Here is a 15,983-nt window from a genome sequence, read left to right on the forward strand (position 1 = left end):
ATAAAAGAAATAACAAAATTTAACATAAAAATTAAATGACTTTCAAAGTATAATAAAAGAAAACATCCTAATAAAAACTTCGAATAAATATTAAAATAAATTAGAATGGTAGATTTATGTGAACAATATTAAGTAAAGAGATTAAATATATTAACTTAAATTTAAACATTTAAGAAAGATTCTTAAACTTTGGATTATACTTTTTATTTTTGAATTTTATGTAATTTGTTCAAAAAACTAAAAAAACCAAACCAAACGGTTGCAAAATCGGAATCGAACGGTTTTCAAAAAACGAAAACCGAACCAAACCGTACACACTCGACAACAATCTAGTTTAGTATATGAGAAAGGTAATATGTATAATTTATTTCTACGTCATACCGTTAATTAACGAAATTTTTTATAGTTTAACTATATTTTTAAGTTCAGAGAAAGATAGAAGAGAAAGATAGAGATGAGAGGTGTGGGAAAATTAACACACATATCTCACGTCGGTTTGAAAGTAAGATTTTAAATAATTTATTTATAAGTGGACTTTTTAATTATTACTTTATAAAACCAAAATGTAAGTAGAAAACAAGAAAATGTGAATTTGAGCTTCATTATTCAACTACACTTTATAAAACTAAGAGAAAAATGCCCGGATAGCCCCTGTGGTTTCGTCTTTTTTCACCTATAGTCCCCAACTTTCTAAAACTACCTGAATAGTCCCTAAGTTTTCATTTTTTGTTTCCGGATAGTCCCTACGTCTAACTTCAGTTTGTTTTCTCTGTTAAGAGGGTGTGAAATTACTAAAATGCCCTTTCCTTAAAAAGGCCAAAGCAGAGGGACTATCCGGGCACTGCCACCACCTAAATCACCACCCACCTCTTCTTTATCCCAACACCACCTTCAACCACCCACCCCCACCGTCATCTTCAACCTCATCCGTCACTGCCACCATCACCCTTCACAGAATCAAAATGTTGACTATCCAGGCATTTAACAGAATCAAAGATGTTGACTTTTTATGAATTCCTTACACCACTGCCATCATTCAGATTCACAAATCAAATGTGCACTCCTCATTTTCCCTGTACTCATCTTCTACTCGTATTTCACATATCATAAAACTACACCACCACCACCACCACAATTCAATGGCGGATACAACCTCCATAGATCCCCGTAACGGCTTCAATTCCACAACAAAAACTTTCCACAGCCTCCGCCTACCGACACCTCTTCCCTCCTCCACAACAACCACTCTCCATCACCGACTACACACTCTCTCTCTCCTCCAATCCAACCCTACTCCCCAAAATCAAGTCGCACTGATCCTATCTCCAACTTCCTTACACATTCCGGTATTGTATTTCTCTCTTCTAGCCCTGGGCATCACTGTCTCACCTGTTAATCTGATTCAACCAAATCGGAGTTAACCGACCATGTTTGGATTAGTAATCCAGTCATCGCTTTCGCTACATCCGCCGTTGCTTCTAAACTACCGTCGTCGTTTTCGTTAGGTACGATTATCATAAAGAGTTTTGATTACTCTGTTGCCACTATTCAGATTACTCTCGAAGAACAGATCTAAAACATAAAGAGTTTTGAGATGAAAATGATGAAGAACAGATCGAAAAATCAAAACAAAGCAAATCGAAATACAAAGTAAGTCGCCGGAGAAAGGCCGTCGCCGGAGAAGAAAGATCTCGCTGGAGGTGACGGTGGTGGTTGGTTTTAGTGAGAGAGAGAGAAGAAAGATAGATAGAGACAGGACTATAGGAGTATAGAGATGTGTTTTATTTATATGTTATTTTTTAAGGAAAGGGCATTTTAGTAATTGCACACCCTCTTAACAGAGAAAACAAACTGAAGTTAGACCTAGGGACTATCCGGGAACAAAAAATGAAAACTTGGGGACTATTCAGGTAGTTTTAGAAAGTTGGGGACTATAGGTGAAAAAAGACGAAACCACAGGGACTATCCGGGCATTTTTCTCTAAAACTAAAATATAAGTAGAAAACAAGAAAATTTGAATTTGAGATTCATTATTCAACTACACACAACATGGCGCGAACATGGTGGGGGTTGCAATATCTTCCCGCCACAAAATCTGACTGTGGGGTATAAAGATATACTTGAGTAGTTATTATTTGACATGTGTATGACAAGTCATACCTTTGACAAGACACTTAGAACCTTTTTTTTCCGAAGTGTTAACCACGGTGACACCAGACGCTGTGGTCAAAGTCAACTACTCGACCGTCGCTACCCACTTGGCTCTCCCAGATGTGCGGAAACCCGATCTCCATCCGCCCGAAAGCACGACAGTGAAATAATCGGTAAAACCTCGCCTCCCATCCAAGACGAACCAACGCCACCCGTATTCGCCTTCACCTAGATGCCGCAAAAAATAATGGAGAGTGGGAGTCGAACCTGGGTCACAAGGAACGCCAAGTCTTTCCACAACCACTCCACCACTACCTCATTGACACACTTGAACACTAAGTCTTTCCACAACCACTTCATCACTATCCTTGTCAAGATAGGCTAGTATAAAACCCTACTAAACTTTGAGTTTTCTGCCCCCAACATTCGTTAAAACACACAATCAAGGCGGCAGCCATGTTGTGCTACCTGGGGCTTGTTATTCTGGTAAGACCAACCGATAAGCTAATAAGGCAAGACCAACTACTAGACACAATCAATTTAAAATAAGGCAACGACGTTTGATCTTTAATCATATATTCAACGTAAAATGTTGTTACAAAGTCAGCTAAACATGAAGGCAAGATAATAACAGAACAAGTTTGTAACCGAAAAAAAATATGTTACATAAGCATATCCCCAATGCAAAAACATAAAACACCAAAGAAAACTCAAGCCAAACTAACACATCAAATTTTCATTCATAATTCAAGCGCGCACTCATTTTCTATACTATCATGGGCGGACATAATTCTTTAGCAGTCCTAGCACAGGCTATGGCTCAAGTGCGTATTCGTAGTGTATTTTTAATTTTTTTCAGTTTTTTACTAAGGATGCCCCTAACCAACCCAAACTTGTAGGAGCCCGATTGAAATAGTTGCCCAATTGCCCATATTATTAATAATAATTGATTGAAATGGTGGCCCAATTAGTTACTTATTTGTTTTACTTTATTTATTTTTTGTCGTTTTTTCTATTATGTGATTGCACGATAAAAAAAAAATTTGGGATACCCCTGAATCAAAGGACTAGTTCCGCCACTTCATAGTATCATACAGACATACATCTTTCAACTCTCATAATATTGTTATCATACATATAACAACTAACGTCTCACAACAATGTATTATATTATCTTTAGTCAAATTTACATTTATAATTATGTATTATATTTTTTTGGTCCGACGAAAAAAGCGCCATATATTGTGAGCTTTTGCTTTCTTGACCATTTGGTTCATCATCCAGTTTTTTGGCGCCAAACTCGAGAATTATTTTCTATTTATTTATTACAAATACTAAGACTCTAAGAGCAAATGATATTATTTATTCTGTAAAATAAACAACTTCCCTTAATGATAAAATAATATTATATTTTAATGAAAATGAGAAGAGGAAAATCCAATAAAGTGTTATTCATGATGTTGTGACGACCGAACCTTTCTGAAATCAAATGATTTCACACCATTTGACATCTATAAATTTATATATAAACATTTTTAATACATATATAATTTATCTTAAAAAGTGATTTTATCAAAATAATCACACATGGTTTGTTGATGCAAATTGGTCTAGTATAATATTCTTTAGTTACACAAACATTAAAGTTGGTCATAGTATAATATTCATGAGTAAATTACATTTTTCGTCCTTTATGTTTGTACTGTATTGCAACGGATAATCTTTAACTTTAATAATTACAGTCACAGTCCTTTATTTGCAAAACCTGTTACACTCTACGTCCTTTAGTACTAACCAGATTAAAATTTTCAGTTAAATTTATTCACTTAAGGGTATTTTGGTCAAATCATGTTTTTATTTAAATGTTAATAAATTAAACAAAAAATATTGCATATAAGCTTCATCCCCAATTTCCTAAACCTAACCACCACATCTTGCCACCACCACCTCATCCTGCCGCCACCACCTCATCCTGCTGCCACAACTCCGGCCACACCCACCGCCTCTAACCCTTTGCAGATCTAAGAATAACGTTCAAACTAAATGCATAACTGCAAGTTCTAAGATGAACAAACTAAGAAACTAAAAACAACAAACTACTACTGTCATATGAATCATTCATCTCCACTATACCACCCTAAAATTCGAATGTACCACTAATCGTCAAAGTATGTTTTCACGACTCCATCGACAATTCATCATCCAAACCCTCAGTCAGATTGACGTCTCACACCACCAAACTCACCCAAACCTCACCCCTAATCTTCTCACCGAAACATCAACCGGCATCTTAAACCGAAAAACCGGACACAACCCATGAATCTTCAACCACTTTCAATCTTGTCTGTACATTTAATCTCAGTAGTCGGTAAACCGTCAATCGACGCCTGACTCGCTGGCGGCTGACCCGGTTTCGTTAACTCGTTCATCATTACCATGTGTTGTGTCAGTGGGTTGAGCAGGACGATCTGGTTCGGTTCTTGTTTTGGAGATGAGTCGGGTCGAGTTATTGAGACTCTTCGGTGTAGCGATTTGGATGGATGGAGGTGGCGGTGTGGCGGATCAGGATTGAGGCGTTGTGACGGTGTGACGGTGTGGTGGATCTATATGGAGGCGGTGATGTGGTGGTTCTGGTGGTGGTTGTCACAGTGGTGGTGGGGGTTGGTTTGAGAGAGAAAGATTGGAGAGAGACAAGAGATAGAGATAGAGAGGTAGAGGATGAGATATTATTTATTTTCTTAAATATATTTCAAGTATAATAGTAAAATTACTAACCTACCCTTATGTGCAAGGCACATGTCATATTTAACTGAAAAATTTAACTTAGTTAGTGCTAAAGGACGTAGGGTGTTATAAGTTTTGCAAAAAAAAGATTGTGACTGTAATTATTGAAGTTAATGGCTATCCGTTGCAATCCGGTACAAACATAAAGAACGAAAAGTGTAATTTACCCGGTATTCATTAATTACACAAACATAAAAACAATACAAGGGAACAACCAATGATCTATTCGCCTAATGGTCATGGTATGGGGAGGTGGGAAGCTTTGCTTCTCTTAGAGGTTCTGGGATCAAATACAGGCAAAGGTAATTTTTATACTAACTTGGTGATACTAACTACTAACTCGGTTAACGACATCCTAACCGTACGCCATTAAAAAAATACAGGGGAACAACACGTGTTTGCGCACACAAAAGCTCGTAAGTTTGATTCAACATTTATGTACATACGTGACCGTGGCCATGCTCACCCTGGGAAATTATAGGAACAGGGGCGACAAGTGACGCGGTGTTTCCCGCTCTGCCATCCATCCATATCAGCACCCCGAGGGCGATCCACGCGGTATAACACCCAACTTAAGGAAGAGAAAAAAAAAACAAAAGCAAAAACCATGGGCAAATCCAATTGCACTAAGCATGGGCTCAAAATTAGCAAATACAACATAAAGAAAACAACGATTACACCTCAACATTTTCAGTCTAGATTGTGCTCATCGGCTCCAATATCCACTTTCTCATCAATAAAACATTTATAAGATTTGATTTGGAAGGCACATGTTGTATCATTTTAGTTCTAATTATGTTGAATAATGAATTGGATATATTAATTACTTGTTATGGATAGGAGTTGGCTATAAAGCCAAATTTTCCTACAAAGTGTAGGAAGCATTCTTCATTTGACATGTGTCAATTAATATTTTTATGCAAAAGGGCAAACTTGTAATTGGATAATTATTTTATTTATGGAAGATTTTATCTCCTAAACCAATTTGAGATATTTATGTTAACTGAATATCTTCTTTGAATTTAAATTCGGAAGTTTTAGTTTTATACTAAGATCATCGCTAATTCACAAACACAATCCATTAGATTTTATCTCTTTCGATCAATTCATATTACTAATAAAAAATCACGATTTCAAATGCCATGGTTGATTGCGGTTTATGTTTTAGGAAGAATAGGTGTTTTACTTGCTACAATCCTTGATGAACAATTTCTTAATGATGTGTTTTACCAGCTGCAATTCTTCATGAACAATTTCTTGACGATGTGTTTTACCAGTTACAGGTTAATTCACAATGTGTTATGGCAATTTGTGTTTTAGGAACGAGATGTGTTTTACCTGCTACAATTCTTCGTGAACAATTTCTTAACGATGTGCTTTACAAACTACAATCCTTCATGAACAATTTCTTGACGATATGTGTTATAGCAATTTATGTTTTAGGAAGGAGATGTGTTTGTAACTATTGACGTTGTGTGTTTAGGAAGGAGATATACTTGTAATTTCTTGACGATGTGTTTTACAAGTTACAGATTAATTCACAATGTGGTATACCAGTTATGATTCACAAATGACATGTCTTTTGTGGTTTCTTGACGTTGTGTTTTATAATTTTTTGAGTTTCTTCACGATGTGTTATATTGTATAACACACCATACAAGTTAAATAACGTTGTGTTATATTGTATGATTTACGATATGTTTTCTTGGGTTTTTTCACGATATGTTATATTGTATGATTCACGATGTGTTTTCTTAACGTTGTGTTTCTTCGCGAAGGGGAGAAGGAAGAGAGATAGAGAGAGAGAGAGAGAGTCGCGAGAAATGTGTGATGGTTTATGGTATGATAGTCATTTCCATATTTAAAACAAGCTAAATGACACATTTACCCCTAATTAATTAAATCATCCTATTTTTAAGACATACATATTACCAAAATGCCACTAAGATGATCTCAGCCATCAAACACAATCATCCAATCGTCAAGATCACTTACTACACTTTGTAGAGCAACCTCACCCTACTTGTTATACTTACAATTAGTTAATTATGTACATACATAGTTGAATCTGTCACACCCCCAAAATCCACTCGCGGAGTACCACCGCATGGAGGCGTGACATGACCAGGATCAAGCCACCAATCATATTGAATGATGTAAATAGTAAATATAATTCAACCAACCAATATGAAAGGTGTTCAAAACATAAGTATAGTTTCAATGTTATGCGGAAGCATAAAGTAAAACCCAACATCAGTAATAAGTTTAGAATGTTATAAATGTTTTAACAAAGCATCCACGATCCTTGTCCACAACGACCGCGCCTCCCAGTGCAAGCTCCATTAGTACCTATTGACCTGCAAGGCATGTAACAACGAGTCAACAAACTAGTTGAGCGAGTTCACAGTTGATTGTTTAGTTATAGCAATCATTTCGTAAACCGTATGTTTGTTTAGTAAACCCTGTATCGTATATACTTGTATCACGGCCATCCAGGCATGTTTGCGAAGATTAGTGGGAGTTTCCCATGTATTCTAGACTAGTTATATTTGTATCGCGGCCCTCCAGGCATGTGTGCGAAGTTTAGTATCGGTATCGCGGCCATTCCAGGCATGTGTGCGAAGTTTAGTATTTGTATCGCGGCCATTCCAGGCATGTGTGTGAAGTTTAGTATTTGTATCGCGACCATTCCAGGAATGTGTGCGAAGATTAGTGGGGACTTCCCATGTATTACTACTCTAGCAGTATCTATAAGTGACCTTCCCCTAACGAGGTCAGTGGTACATAATCCCAGTAACAATGTAAGTACAAGTAATCATTCAATCCCATTCCCAACCCCCGGGAATCCCATGCCTTGGTAAGAGTGTGAACTCACCTTGGTTTGCTCGGTATGCTAAGGTATGTGCTCGCAAATAATCAGTCAAGTCCTAAAGTACGCACGTATACATAATCAGTTTATCTTCACTAAGTTCACTTATGCATATACAACCATAGTGGTATTAAATCAGAAATCACGAATGACACAAGGCACGTAATCAAGCTCATACAAGTCATACTCATCATTTAACAGCAGTTAATTAATCCAGTTAGCGCTTAACAGATTCAAATTAGGTTACTGTGCAGATTACCCATTCGGCGAAACACCCTTGTTTCGCCATGAGCCCCCCCTTCGACGAAACACTTCTGTTTTGTCACATTTGTTTCGTCGTAAATGGTCTCGGCGAAACACACTTGTTTCACCATGCCTGTTTCGTCGCCAAGTGTTTCGTCAAAATGCCAGTTACGTCACATAACAGTTACGAACAGAAAACCCTAATTGCCGTCATACAGAATCATACAGTCATTCAGAAAAATCATCAATCTCATGGATTACAGTAATCATACAGAAATCATACAGTGTTCATCAAATCGGTAAACATAGTTCCAATACTTAACATCCGATTGATAAGAACATCAAGCCCATTCACACACAATCACGGTATCAGATTCAACAATATTAGTAAATCTATTTCATCGATCAACATCCTATTCGGTTTGACAACAACAAGCATCCTGATTAAACATTAATCAAACCGTCAAGATCACAAACATCCATCATTAAGCATCGTTAACAAACCCTATTCTATACCAACCGGTTAACAAGCAATCATACTAGTCATGCATTCACAGATCATCATGATATTTATCAACAGTTTATAAACCAATAAGCACTAGCAATGACTAACCGGAACACTAAGCGAATAATACGAACGGAGTGGGTGAACTCTCGGATGATGAGGGGCTGCCGTCGATGTACAGGAGAGCTCTAGGGTTTCGATTCTACTAAAGTGTGACGAATGAAGCCGTTCCGTGTAACTTATACGCATACTAATGTACTGGGCCGTAATGGGCTTTGGCGAAATTCTGGGCCGGCGAAACACACTGTTTCGTCGGAGGTGTGTGTGACGAAACAACTTTGTTTCGTCGAACCGCGTTTCGTCAATAAGTGTTACGGCGAAACACTCTGTTTCATCGATTCTAAACTCAACGGTCATGTAAGTATACAAGTTCATGCCCAAGGAATCTAACCAATCAAACACTTTACTCATGCTATGCAGATAGCATATCAAACAAATGTCTCATCTTATAATTCCGTGTACAGTTACAAGGAAATCAATCAAGCAACTAAACAGTCAACGTGCAATAAATGTGAATAAGGAATCTTGGAAACTCGAGTTGTCACATTATCCCCAACTTGAAAGAAATTTCGTCCCGAAATTTGGCATGTGGTTACTGAGGAAGCTAGTTGTGTTGTATAGTTCACTGGTTTTCCTAGGGTGTCACATCATCCCCCCGTTGATTCGGAATTTCGTCCCGAAATTCTGTAGTAGCTTCAGCCTCAGTAGTAGTTGCATTGTTCTGGAATAACTGGGGATATTTGAGTTCCATTTGATCTTCACGCTCCCAGGTGAACTCTGGGCCATGACGGGAGTTCCATCGAACTCGAACAAGAGGTATTCTGGTGTTTTTGAGGACCTTAACATCCCGGTCCGTGATTTCAACAGGTTCCATGACGAAATGTAACTGTTCGTCGATAGTGAGCTCCTTCAAAGGAACTATGAGGATCTCATCTGACAGACACTTCTTCAGATTCGACACGTGGAAAACGTTGTGAAGTGCACCGAGTTCTGCTGGTAAGTTCAGTTTGTAGGCCACTTTGCCTATTCTTTCTATGATTTCGAATGGTCCGACGTAACGTGGATTGAGTTTGCCTCGTTTGCCAAACCGAACTACACCTTTCCAAGGTGAGACTTTGAGTAGCACTCGATCCCCAACCTGGAACTCGAGCGGTTTCCTGCGCTTATCAGCGTAGCTTTTCTGACGGTCACGAGCTGCCACCATGCGTTGTCGTATCTGTGCAATCCGTTCAGTAGCATCAACTACAAGTTCTGGACCTGTGATCTGACTATCGCCCACCTCTGCCCAACAGAGAGGTGATCGGCATTTACGCCCGTATAATGCCTCAAATGGAGCGGCTTGAATGCTAGTGTGGTAACTGTTATTGTACGAAAACTCCACTAAAGGGAGGTGTTTTTCCCAGCTGTTGCCGAAGTCGATTACACATGCACGAAGCATGTCTTCTATAGTCTGGATAGTACGCTCAGACTGTCCATTCGTCTGAGGGTGATAACCCGTGCTCATGTCTAATCATGAGCCAAAAGCTTTGTGCATTGCTTGCCACAGTTCCGAAGTAAAACGTGCATCACGATCAGAGATAATAGAGGTTGGCACCCCGTGCCTTGAAACCACTTCTTTCAAGTAGATGTCTGCTAAGGTAGAGAACTTGTCTGTTTCCTTGATAGCCAAGAAGTGTGCAGACTTAGTGAGTCGATCCACGATCACCCAAATAGTATCGTTCCCACGCTGGGATCTAGGTAGGCCAGTAACAAAATCCATGGAAATTTCCTCCCATTTCCATTGTGGTATCTTGGGTTGCTGAAGTAGGCCCGATGGTTTCTAATATTCTGTCTTGACTCTCGCACAAGTCAAACATTTGCCAACGTAAGTTGCTATGTGGGCTTTCATGCTAGGCCACCAATACGTAGTTCTGAGATCGTGGTACATTTTACCGAACCCGGATGTACTGAGTAGCGAGACTTATGTGCCTCATCCATTACAAGCTCGCGTAAGTTGCCATAAAGTGGGACCCAGATGCGTCCTGTTACATAGTAAGCGCCGTCTTCCTTTTGTTCTAACCGTTGCCGTGAACCACGTAAAGCTTCAGCCCTGACATTTTCTGGTTTCAATGCTTCTACCTGAGCATCTCGTATTTATACAGGAAGACTAGACTGAATGGTAAGTTGTAATGCTCGTACGCGCCTAGGCATAGTATCCTTTCGACTGAGGGCGTCAACCAACCAATATGAAAGGTGTTCAAAACATAAGTATAGTTTCAATGTTAAGCGGAAGCATAAAGTAAAACCCAACATCAGTAATAAGTTTAGAATGTTATAAATGTTTTAACAAAGCATCCACGATCCTTGTCCACAACGACTGCGCCTCCCAGTGCAAGCTCCATTAGTACCTATTGACCTGCAAGGCATGTAACAACGAGTCAACAAACTAGTTGAGCGAGTTCACAGTTGATTGTTTAGTTATAGCAATCATTTCGTAAACCGTATGTTTGTTTACTAAACCCTGTATCGTATATACTTGTATCGCGGCCATCCAGGCATGTTTGCGAAGATTAGTGGGAGTTTCCCATGTATTCTAGACTAGTTATATTTGTATCGCGGCCCTCCAGGCATGTGTGCGAAGTTTAGTATCGATATCGCGGCCATTCCAGGCATGTGTGCGAAGTTTAGTATTTGTATCGCGGCCATTCCAGGCATGTGTGCGAAGTTTAGTATGTGCATCGCGGCCATTCCAGGTATGTGTGCGAAGATTAGTGGGGACTTCCCATGTATTACTAGTCTAGCAGTATCTATAAGTGACCTTCCCCTAACGAGGTCAGTGGTACATAATCCCAGTAACAATGTAAGTACAAGTAATCATTCAATCCCATTCCCAACCCCCGGGAATCCCATGCCTTGGTAAGAGTGTGAACTCACCTTGGTTTGCTCGGTATGCTAAGGTATGTGCTCGTAAATAATCAGTCAAGTTCTAAAGTACGCACGTATACATAATCAGTTTATGTTCACTAAGTTCACTTATACATATACAACCACAGTGGTATTCAATCAGAAATCACGAATGACAAAAGGCACGTAATCAAGCTCATACAAGTCATACTCATCATTTAACAGCAGTTAATTAATCCAGTTAGCACTTAACAGATTCAAACCAGGTTACTGTGCAGATTACCCATTCGGCAAAACACCCTTGTTTCGCCATGAGCCCCCCCCTTTGACGAAACACTTCTGTTTTGTCACATTTGTTTCGTCGTAAATGGTCTCGCCGAAACACACTTGTTTCGCCATGCCTGTTTCATCGCCAAGTGTTTCGTCAAAATGCTAGTTACGTCACATAACAGTTACGAACAGAAAACCCTAATTGCTGTCATACAGAATCATACAGTCATTCAGCAAATCATCAATCTCATGGATTACAGTAATACTACAGAAATCATACAGTGTTCATCAAATCGGTAAACATAGTTCCAATACTTAACATCCGATTGATAAGAACATCAAGCCCATTCACATACAATCACGGTATCAGATTCAACAATATTAGTAAATCTATTTCATCGATCAACATCTTATTCAGTTTGACAACAACAAGCATCCCTATTAAACATTAATCAAACCGTCAAGATCACAAACATCCATCATTAAGCATCGTTAACAAACCCAATTCTATACCAACCAGTTAACAAGCAATCATACTAGTCATGCATTCACAGATCATCTTGATATTTATCAACAGTTCATAAACCAATAAGCACTAGCAATGACTAACCGGAACACTAAGCGAATAATACGAACGGAGTGGGTGAACTCTCGGATGATGAGGGGCTGCCGTCGATGTACAGGAGAGCTCTAGGGTTTCGATTCTGCTAAAGCGTGACGAATGAAGCCGTTCTGTGTAACTTATATGCATACTAATGTACTGGGCCGTAATGGGCTTTGGCGAAATTCTGGGCCGGCGAAACACATTGTTTCGTCGGAGGTGTGTGTGACGAAACAACTTTGTTTCGTCGAACCGTGTTTCGTCAATAAGTGTTACGGCGAAACACTCTGTTTCATCGATTCTAAACTCAACAGTCATGTAAGTATACAAGTTCATGCCCAAGGAATCTAACCAATCAAACACTTTACTCATGCTAAGCACATAACATATCAAACAAATGTCTCATCTTATAATTCCGTGTACAGTTATGTCACACCCCGATTTCCACGTGTTTCACCGGTGGGCCCGGTGGGGGATTACCGTGACGTAGTTGGCAACAATATAGTCAAACCACACAATATTTAAATGCACAGCGGAAGCATAAAGATTGATATATTTCAACCATCGAATGTAATATCCAAATATCACAAGTAGTCGAAATAAATCCACAGGGGATCAAAAAAAATAGAAATATTGTTCAACAGATAGTGGCATCCCGAGCTTGCGAGACTCTAACGATGCTAAGGAGTGGCCAGCCTATTTGGTACAGAACCTGCATTTAATCTTTTTGGGGGAAAATACGTCAGTTTACACTGGTAAATACATTCAACCGACACTTTTGTAAAAATGTTTAATAAAATCGATTTGAATGCACAAGGCACAAACTCTTTATAACTTGGGATAATTTATCAATTAAATCTTGTAAAAGAATTACATGTTCACTATGCGTTCAGTCGCCCGGGTCGTGCCTGGTTTAAGGTTAATAGACACGCCACAAAGCATAAAGCCGTGGCGGGAAAACCAACGGTTATACCATTATAAATATAGACACATTGTCGGGTGTACGCCTACATCCGCGTGTCGAGGTCATGGCCGTTTCGTAAAATGATGCCAGGGATATCCGGGACATGGTCATTAAGCTCCCAAAGGCGTAAAGCCAACAAAACCAATTTTTAAACGGGTCACATTGACAATACCCAACTACTAATGAGTTGGGGTCAATTGCCCGACCAAGCGGTATTTTTATATACCGTAACCCAAGCCCGTATAACGGAAAATAAGTTAAAAGTATTTACCTGAGCAAGTAATAACCTCAAGCAAACAAATGCAAGTATCTTTTACTGGTCTCCTATTCTGTAACGAAGGTTTATAACAACCTATTAGAATCCTAACGGGTCTTGAATTTAGCCTTAGCTTAGACCGGTCAGTTTCAAAGGATAATTACGGTTTAATCGCGTGAAAGGCGAAAACCGGGAATGGAATGTGGTTTGGACCCAACAAGTTTGAAGACTTGTTTTATATGGGTATAATAACCACACTCTGGATTTTGAAGTAAAAATGATAAGGTTTGACCCGTTTCGGCTAGTTTATGTAAACTAGTTACATAAACCGAACCGTGCGCGCAAAAAGGCGTAACGGGTAACCGTAAGAGTCCTACACAGGTTTCCAAAGTTAATATGCTCTAAAGAGGTTGTGGTATCAGAAGGATACCTTCCATAATGCACGTAACGAGTTTAAATCCAATATACGCCCCGAAGGGGTATTTCGGTCTTTTTAAAGATTATAAAAGAGGTTTCCGAGTTCTACAGGAAATCTGAGTTTTCCGAACAGTTTATAAAGTCCAAAATACTCTATTTATTATTTGAAATCAGTAGCAACTGGAATTGGGTCAAAACACCATGTAGAACTCAAGTTATGTCCGAAAAGGGTATATTCGGTATTTACCGAATCGATGCCATAACCGCAGGTTATGTGCAGGTTAAAAATAATTAAAAATCTTTAAAAATCTCAAAATATTATTTTACATCAGTGTGTAAAAGGTTTGGTGTCGAAATTTGGGTTTAGATGGGCTTTATGCTAATTGCGCCGATTAATTACTAAAGTTTCCGTAATTGCGCTATTTAGCATAACTCCTATTCTAGACCTCGGATTGACGTGAAATTTTAGGGACATGCTTAGAAATCAGTAACTAAGGTTATTGTCCTTTCACATGTCCAAAATTCTCATTTTAAAGTAAAAAGGGCGTTATGGTCAACTTTTGAGCTTTTAACGGAAATGTGTGAACGACTCGGACAAACAACGAACCGGTCACAGAGGGTTATACCATCATGTAACCTGGTCCTAAGAGAGTCCTAAGGCATATCTAAATCATACCATAACGGGTCAGAACTGAAGTCAAAGCTTTGCGATTTTTGGTTCCGAACCGGGTCAAAAATAGTAAATGGTCGGATCAAACAAGCTTAGACTAGTTAATATACTTATTATCATGTTATATGAGTGTTAAAACAGGTTACACGCCATCTACATTACTGATTATGCATAAAATCGCAAATTAGCATTCTGTTGACTTTTTCTAAGCAAGTTTGACTCGACATTCGGACTAGTTAGAATGGGAATCAGAGGGTGCCATTTTTAGGGGTTTAAAGCCCACATGATTACCAACATATAACTACCTTTACTTCGATTAATCAATGGACCATTTGTGATTAACCGTTAAGTCAATCGTTAGTTACGACGGATTGACTTTTAAGCTATAACTATGCAAAAACTAAACCACAAAGGGTTAAACACACTTACAAGAGTCCTATGCACAACTTGTGAAGCTTAGAGAGAATGCTTGAGCTCCAGAATTGATCAGAAAGCAGAATGAAGGTGTGAAGAACTTGGTTGCAACTCATGGCCCTTTTATAGTAAATTTGGGACCTTAGATCATTGCCACACAAGTCTACAAGTGTTCTTAGATCACCAACATGTGTCCCTGAGTGCTAGGGGACGTTTAGGGGGCGCCCATGCTCTCATTATTGCACATAAAGTCGGTTAAAACACTCAACAGTGCTTCTGTCCGAGTTTTCTGCATCTGGGGGGCTGACGCGGCCCGCGTTAAGGATCATGCAACCTTTACGCGGGTCGCCTGAATCCATACGTCAGAGCCCATATCTTTACTGACAATGCGGCCCGCGTAAGATCCTTTGATTCTTTAACGCGGCCCGCCTGAGACTTGTTTTTCAAGATTTTCAAATCTTTTTAATTATTGCACTTGGCCTTTGGGTTTCGAATGGGTAACTTTGCGTTTTGGGCCTCGTATATTTACGAATAAGGGCCTCGGAACTTTTACCCAACTTATTAACCCTTGGTTAATTTATTATTTCCCGAAAAGTCATAACTTTCAAAGTTGGATGCTTTTAACCCTTTTTAACGAATTCGATCATAACTTTCTCGTTTTAAAACGGAACTTCGCGAAATTTATATCGTACATTCTAGTGAGCGTAATTTACTGTTACAAAGTCTCGGGTTTGTTAAAGGGTCACTCAGAGGTATAACTTAAACATGTTGACACATTTAACCCCTGTAGTTTGTAATCTCTCACTTCCTTCCATAATTCGTTCCGTACGATCCACGATTCATTCGTTTGAAGGTACGAGTATCACTTAGGGTTACTGTACAGTATATTTATCCCT

Source organism: Helianthus annuus, chromosome 2 (assembly GCF_002127325.2).
Source record: "Helianthus annuus cultivar XRQ/B chromosome 2, HanXRQr2.0-SUNRISE, whole genome shotgun sequence".
Lineage (NCBI taxonomy): Eukaryota > Viridiplantae > Streptophyta > Magnoliopsida > Asterales > Asteraceae > Helianthus > Helianthus annuus.